At 51.2% G+C, this 8,339-nt stretch overlaps 1 pseudogene; it reads right to left on the bottom strand.

Annotated features, from left to right (window-relative positions):
* Window positions 1–6,787: 6,787 nt before the first annotated feature.
* LOC147729546 (centromere protein X pseudogene) lies at window positions 6,788–7,036 on the bottom strand (annotated as a pseudogene).
* Between the last annotated feature and the right edge of the window lie 1,303 nt (window positions 7,037–8,339).

Genomic DNA, 8,339 nt, shown 5'->3' with positions numbered 1-8,339 from the left:
GGTACTAGACCTGGCAATATTTGGCAGCCACCGGCAACCCCAGAAGATAAGAAGATGGCCTATTCCCTGCTGATGAGGGGTAAATACCCCGAAACACGTGTCCAGGGATGGCGAAGAAGGATACATCGCGGAATACTAAACTACACTGACCATAGTCCTTAGGGGCGATCCCGCTGGTGAGTGAGTGGTGTGCGACCCCACCCCCTTTTGAAATGTTTAAAGCTCCCTCGAGCTGTTGGGCTGACGAGCCTGGGACCCCGCACCTGCGCGCCTGTGTGGTACTAGACCTGGCAATATTTGGCAGCCACCGGCAACCCCAGAAGATAAGAAGATGGCCTATTCCCTGCTGATGAGGGGTAAATACCCCGAAACACGTGTCCAGGGATGGCGAAGAAGGATACATCGCGGAATACTAAACTACACTGACCATAGTCCTTAGGGGCGATCCCGCTGGTGAGTGAGTGGTGTGCGACCCCACCCTCTTTTGAAATGTTTAAAGCTCCCTCGAGCTGTTGGGCTGACGAGCCTGGGACCCCGCACCTGCGCGCCTGTGTGGTACTAGACCTGGCAATATTTGGCAGCCACCGGCAACCCCAGAAGATAAGAAGATGGACTATTCCCTGCTGATGAGGGGTAAATACCCCGAAACACGTGTCCAGGGATGGCGAAGAAGGATACATCGCGGAATACTAAACTACACTGACCATAGTCCTTAGGGGCGATCCCGCTGGTGAGTGAGTGGTGTGCGACCCCACCCCCTTTTGAAATGTTTAAAGCTCCCTCGAGCTGTTGGGCTGACGAGCCTGGGACCCCGCACCTGCGCGCCTGTGTGGTACTAGACCTGGCAATATTTGGCAGCCACCGGCAACCCCAGAAGATAAGAAGATGGCCTATTCCCTGCTGATGAGGGGTAAATACCCCGAAACATGTGTCCAGGGATGGCGAAGAAGGATACATCGCGGAATACTAAACTACACTGACCATAGTCCTTAGGGGCGATCCCGCTGGTGAGTGAGTGGTGTGCGACCCCACCCCCTTTTGAAATGTTTAAAGCTCCCTCGAGCTGTTGGGCTGACGAGCCTGGGACCCCGCACCTGCGTGCCTATGTGGTACTAGACCTGGCAATATTTGGCAGCCACCGGCAACCCCAGAAGATAAGAAGATGGCATATTCCCTGCTGATATGGGGTAATACCCCGAAACACGTGTCCAGGGATGGCGAAGAAGGATACATCGCGGAATACTAAACTACACTGACCATAGTCCTTAGGGGCGATCCCGCTGGTGAGTGAGTGGTGTGCGACCCCACCCCCTTTTGAAACTGGAGACACAGCTTTACAGGAAATTCACCACAGGCAACACAGTGCTGCATGCTAAGATTCATCATCCCAAGCACCTGATACGCAGCATCCCCTATGGCAGAGGTCTTCAAACTTTTTTAGGTTGAGCCCCCCCCAGCTGAATTTATTTAGATGTCGGGCCCCCCCACCACTTGACAAAAAATTCTGGAACTTAGTATTCTACATAATCGACCGTCCTCCGCAATTCCCAGTCCATATCTGGCTAATAATGTTAAACACAGTGAGTGTTTAGAAAACTGCAGGTTTGCGAGTTGGTGCGGTGAAATGACCGAGGCTTACTACACAGTCCAAAACTACATTTTTCAAGATAAAATGTGTGCAAATTGTTACTGGTTCTCCACTTAATTCTTGCAAAGCCTCCTCAAAGAAACTTCTGTGGGCAATAAAATGAGTACCATTCAAAGACCATGCTCTCCACTGAGAAGCACTGTCCAATGGCATTAAAAAAAACTATTTCAACTATGGCCATCCTAAGCAGCACTGTCCCATTCTCACCTCCCAGAAAAAACTTCCAATCCCTGCACTGCCCATCCTATCACAGCTTCTCTCTCCATGAAAAAAAGCAGTTGACTCCCTCTGCCAGGCATTGAGGTAAGCAGTTTATTTGATACACAGGTTGTAGCAGGTGTCTTCCCTAGCAGAGACGTTTTAAGATATAGGCAACGTGGACTCTGGCCCAGGGCCCCAGCCTTTAAGGGGGACCCCTGATAGAGCCAGCTCTGGAGAGAGTCTTACCCTGACTATCTTGATTCATTCTTAAACAGATTGTTTTAAATAGCATTATCCTTTAATTTATTTTTACTGTGGTGATGTGTGAGAGTCTACTAAAGACATTTTGCAGACAAATGTGTTTAAGTTTCATGCAACACCCATAAAAAGTTTATTTTAGAACAAAACAGCACTGCACGCACAAGAAATGGGAGGGTGTCACAGAGATTATTTGCAGTAATATTAGTGAGCTGCCGCTGTGTTACAATATTGAATACACATGTCAATATCCCTGAATATGAAATGTCAACACATTTAGAAATTGGACCAGTGTGCCAGTGCAAGGTCAGTGACCATACCGAAGAGGGCATGAAAGAGCTGAAACTGGATCATAAATTCAAAGCTGTTCTGAATATGCCCCCCCCCCCCCAAATCCTTATGATGTCCCTGTTCCCTGGACCTGGGAGTGAGGCAGGTGTCTTCTTTGGGACAATGGTAGTGGCCAGGATTTCTGGGATCAGGTGAAGCAGGTCACTCCTCTGGGGTAGTGATTGGTACAAGTTCATCCCTGGGATAGACTTTGAGGCTGAAGGCTTTCTCCTTCACAGCCGATGAAAAGGAACTTCCTACTTCTGTAGTGCTCTAGACCCTGCGTTTTTATCATAATGCTAGTGATTTGCTTCTGAAGGGTGCAAGTTTGAAAATATAACAATAGGCCAAAGGATACCCAGTGTCTGAAATGTGTGACCTAGGAGTTTAATATCCCAGCTGCTGTGCCTAAAAATGTCAGGTGTATACCACATGTAGAAGGGTGCCCTGAGGGGTACATTTTAGTATGTTGCTGTATTTATGGGTTCTCTGGAGCAAGATGCCAAGTCTGTCGCAGGAGTGTGAAGATTGGAGAAAGGGGCTGTATTTGGAGGTGCCCCTCTGAAAAGGACAACCCTCCACCATATCTAGGTGAGGGACTAGGATGCTGAGGTTAGAGTAGGGTGCTAAACCTGAAGATGCAAAGCCTCTGTCTATCGTGCAATGGATGTTGTAGGGGGCTTTAATTAGGGTGTTTTATGCCTGAGGGTGCCAGGCTTAAATCAAAACTGCCCACTGAAGTAACCAAACGTTTACTGGCAGGGGGTTATAAAACTCCCAAATAAATAAACAATGGAACTAAAGAAAGAGGCAGACATTAAGTGAGACAGTCAAAAATAGGATACAGGGAGTATGTGATGTTCACTATGCTGTGAAACCGAAGGTGAGCATACTACTTTCAGGCAAGCAAATGCCCTATGAAGGACTGTCTGTTCGCTTTCTCTTCAGATCTGACTTACCTGTTGGTGATTTTAAAATGCTCAGAGGCATAATCCTTCACAGCGAGGCAGCACGCAGGGCAAACAGCAGGAGTGAAGAAGTGCCACACTACCAAAAGGTAGTAGCATGCAGGAGCTTTGTGCACGCAAATTTTGCGGCACTTCCTGCCATCTATGGTGCTGTCCACTTCATTGGTGGCACGTCAGTGGTGACATTCCTATGTGCTAATTGGCTGCTGTTCTCTATTCCAAAAGCCCCATTTGAAATGGGTGAAGAACAGGCGCGCAATGCCCATTGGACTTAAAGGGCTTCCCCTCTTCCCCCTTCCCCCTCCTGCATCTGTGGGTGGCAGACCGGGATGAGACAGCTTCGCAGGCGCACACACAGTTGCACCTGTTTATTAAGAAATACTGTGCTGAAGAGCAATAAGACGTTTATTAAGAAATACTGTGCTGAAGAGCAAGCATGGCTGCAAGCTTAAAAGGACAAAGAGGAAGTCTGTGGCTTTGTGCGGAAAAAAGCAGGACAGTATGCAACCAGAAGAGGGGAGGGGAGGTCTGGACTGACCCAAATTGGGAATGGATGGTGAGCTAACTTAAAAGAGGGCAGTTTGGAGTGAAGCAGCAAGTGGCATAGCAAGCGGCACAGCAAGCGAGTAAGGGACGCTCTGCGCTGAGTGGGCAGAGGGAATAGAAGGGTCCGCTGGTGGCCCCAATGCAGGGCAGTGTGGATAAAAGATGAGTATTCAGCTGGTTTAAGTGTGTCCGAGAGGTGCTGAGCTGGAACTTGCAGTGTAGTATGGATCAGGCAGCAAAACAACCAGACATGCCAACCCTCCCGATTCAGGCGTGAGACTACGGATTTCAAGGCTAGTCTCCCGCCTCCCGATTCCTGCAAGCAAAAACCTGATTCCTCAGGGTTTCAGCTGACCGGGCTTGGTATTGTGTAAAGTGCCAATTCTTCCAGCAAAAGTCAGTGTAGCCATGCAGGGGCTCTAGAAGAGGTGAAAAACCAACAAAGCGTCATTAACAAGGGAATGGTATTTTAATGACCTGGATAGCAAGGAACTCTTCAGCATCGTCAAGGAGTTCTCCAACCCCAGCACCGGCAACAACGACATCACCCCTTCACAAGATCTCTGCGACTCCCTCGCCTTGTTCTTCCACCGCAAGATTGCCGACATCCACAACAGCTTCGGCGCACCATCCACGCACCCAACCACCGAACCAACGAACCCCACCGCCACCCTCCGCACCTGGACCACGGTGATCACTGAAGACACAGCCCGCACGATGAACACCATCCACTCCGGCTCTCCAACCGACCCCTGCCCCACCACGTCTTCAACAAGGCCGACTCCACCATCGCACCCCAACTCCGGGACATCATCAACACCTCCTTCAACACCGCCACCTTCCCGGAGAGCTGGAAGCATGCCGAGCTCAGCGCCCTACTGAAGAAACCAACAGCGGACCCCACCGACCTCAAAAACTTCCGACCCATCTCGCTCCTCCCTTTTCCCGCCAAAGTCATCGAGAAGATCGTCAACAAACAGCTTGTGCTGCCTTCCTCGAGACGAACGGATCCCTCGACCCCTCGCAGTCCGATTTCAGAGCCAACCACAGCACCAAGACCGCCCTCATCGCAGCCACCAACGACATCCGAGCCCTGCTCGACAACGGGGAAACAGCGGCACTCATCCTCCTGGACCTCTCCGCAGCATTCAACACTGTCTGCCACTGCACCCTAGTCCAACGCCTCGACAACACCAGCATCCAAGAGAAGGCATTGAAGTGGATCATCTCATTCCTCGCCGGAAGAATACATAGAGTCCGCCTCTCCCCGTTTCAATCCGAGGCCACCGAAGTCATCTGTGGAGTCCCGCAAGGATCATCACTCAGCCCCACCCTCTTCAACATCTACATGAGACCTCTAGCCGCCATCGCACGCCAACACAACCTCAACATCATCTCCTACGCCGACGACACCCAGCTGATCCTCTCCCTCACCAGAGACCCCGACACCGCCAGAACCAGCCTACACGAAGGGATGAAAGACGTCGCCGAGTGGATGAAGAACAGTCGCCTGAAACTGAACTCAGACAAGACGGAAGTCCTCGTCCTGGGACCATCACCCTCCGCCTGGAACGACTCCTGGTGGCCCCCAGCCCTGGGCACCGCCCCCAAGCCAACAGACCACGCACGCAACCTGGGCTTCATCCTGGACTCCTCCCTCTCGATGACCAGACAAGTCAACGCCGTTACCTCATCATGCTTTCACACCCTCTGCATGCTTCGCAAGATCTTCCGATGGATCCCGACCGAAACCAGGAAGACGGTCACCCAGGCCCTCGTCACCAGCCGACTGGACTACGGAAACACCCTCTACGCCGGAACCACAGCCAAGCTACAGAAAAGACTCCAACGGATCCAGAACGCCTCCGCCCGACTCATTCTGGACATCCCCCGGTGCAGCCACATCTCCGGCCACCTGAGGGACCTGCACTGGCTCCCTGTTGACAAGAGGATCACGTTCAGGCTCCTCACCCATGCACACAAGTCTCTCCATGACCTGGGCCCCAAGTACCTCAACGACCGCCTGACCTTCTACACACCCACCCGCCAGCTACGGTCTACCAGCCTCGCCCTCGCAACCGTACCACGCATCCGAAGAGCCACCGCCGGAGGCAGATCCTTCTCCTACCTGGCGGCCAAGACATGGAACTCCCTCCCCATCCACCTCCGGCTGACCCAGGACCACCTCGCCTTCAGGAGACAACTCAAGACCTGGCTGTTCGAGCAGTAGCGGACCCCCTCCCCCAAGCGCCTTGAGACCCTTCCGGGTGAGTAGCGCGCTATACAAACGCCGTGATTGATTGATTGATTGACTGAAGTATTGAGGCGGGGAGGCGGGCTGTGTGTGTGTGCACAGGAATCCGTTTTAGCCCAGGCTGTCACACGGGGTGGGGGAGCGGGAGCATGCACTGCCAGCAACCTGCCAGGCCAGTGCACAACACTTGCATCACCCTCTCTCTGCCTGCCATTGCGCTCCATGCTTCTGAAAGGTATGAAAAAAACGTGCATTTGTGTTTCAAATATCAAATCCTGAAGAAACGCACTTCCAAAGCCCATACATGCCAGTAACCCGATTCAAGACCCCATTCTCCCGATTTTTTTTTAAATCTCCCTCTTTGCTCTTCTGAAATGTTGGCATGTATGAAACAACACCCACATGAGTCTCTTGCCAACGTGAAAGGGATAGGGCGGGGAGGGAAGGTTTCATTCTGGCTCACTCTTCCTGTAGCGGCAGCCTTTCTGGACACAACAGGCACTTTGAAACACTGCGAAGGCTGAACACTGGAGAACAAGGTGAAAGTGAAGCACTGCCATAGAATAAAGAAGTGCTGTATCCTTAAAAATCCAGAAGCAGCTGTGGTAACACCTTCTCCAGATGTTCAATGTCAACAATTGGCACCTCCTCTGCTTCAGCCTGTCTTGCTGCCCGAGCGGCTGCCTCTCGGACGAAAACTTTCAGCATCTCAGACATCAGAAGCAGTGCATCATTACTGACTGGAATTTTATCATCTTTGAAATTGAGCTGTAGTATCTTATTCACGGTCTCCTTTTTGAACTTGGGCCCCTCTTCGTTTTCACGCTCCATCTCCGGTTTCGCTAGTCTCAGCTCCCCCTCACGCACCAAAGTTTCTTGACAACAAATGTATTTCATTGCGCCTATATGAAAACCGGAGAGGTCTTCAAGACTCCCTGCTAATTGGATGTTTACGTCACCAAATGAAGGCGGGATATTTCAACATTACATCTGAATAGTCTGCCCTCCTTTTCACCTGCTGTTTTGCCGTCTCTTCACAGGTCTTTTAAAGATCTTTTGTTTGCTAATGAGGCTTTGATGGTCTTTACCCCTTCTTAGGGCCCCCGCAGCTCCACTCTGCCTTTGAGAAACAAAGAAAGGTGAAATGTTATGGTGGAGTGGCGCCCCCCCTGAGATGGCGTCACGCCCCCCCCAGGGGGGCGCGCCCCACAGTTTGAATAACTCTGCCCTATGGGGAGATGTTGCATATCAGACGCATCTGCAGCACAGAACCTGACTGTCATCTAGCACAGGAAGCCAGTAAAGCACGTTTTCCAGCTCGAGGCTATACTACTTCAGTCATTGATAGGGCAATCACAAAGGCTAATCAAATTCCAAGAAAAGATGTCCTGCTATACAAAACACCAGTATTGGCCACAGACACAACCACTCAGCCAGCTTGACTAGTATTGACATAAAATCTACAGCACCAAGCGCTCCGCAAGATTCTAAACAAAAACTGGAGCTTGGTGCGTAATGACCCTGTCATTGGGGACCTGATGGCAGCTAGGTCTAAAATCACTTTCAGGAAAGCACGCTCGATGTGCGGTGCATTAGTCAAATTTTGCCCAGAAATTGGCTCTAACAAGACGTGGTTACAAGCCAGCAAAGGCTTTAGGAAATGTTCCAACTGTATGGCCTATAGGCATGGAATCAGCAACACTGAGTTTAAGATCCCTGTGGGGGTCTGAGGTCACAAAGGTGTGCAGAACACAAAACCACGGGCTACAGTCTCGGTCAGCGTTTTTATTGTGCCTTGTCAGCAACACAAAAGTCATAACAGGGTCTATGGGGTTGCGTAGGCTAATTCCTCGTCCTCCGCATCGTGCTGTACTGGTCACGTGGGCGGTGGTCCTGCTCGGTCTCGGTTTATGGCTCCCGGGTCTTTGGGCCTCAGAAGGGAAATAAGAAGGTACAAGGGTCGGGATCAGTTTGTGCTTTGTTACGGGGTTAAGTGCTACCGTCACCGATCAGTGTGAGAAGGGGGGGTTGGTGAGGAATAACTTAACCAAATGACACACCCCTTAAGTGCCCTACCTCCCGCCTCCCCACACGCCCCACCAAAACTCCCCTTGCAGCGGCACTTGCCTTGAGC

This window comes from Lissotriton vulgaris, chromosome 2_1 (genome assembly GCF_964263255.1).
Source record: "Lissotriton vulgaris chromosome 2_1, aLisVul1.2, whole genome shotgun sequence".
Taxonomy (NCBI): Eukaryota; Metazoa; Chordata; class Amphibia; order Caudata; family Salamandridae; genus Lissotriton; species Lissotriton vulgaris.
The sequence above is the reverse complement of the archived record's forward strand: the minus strand, read 5'-3'. Positions and strand labels throughout refer to the sequence as shown.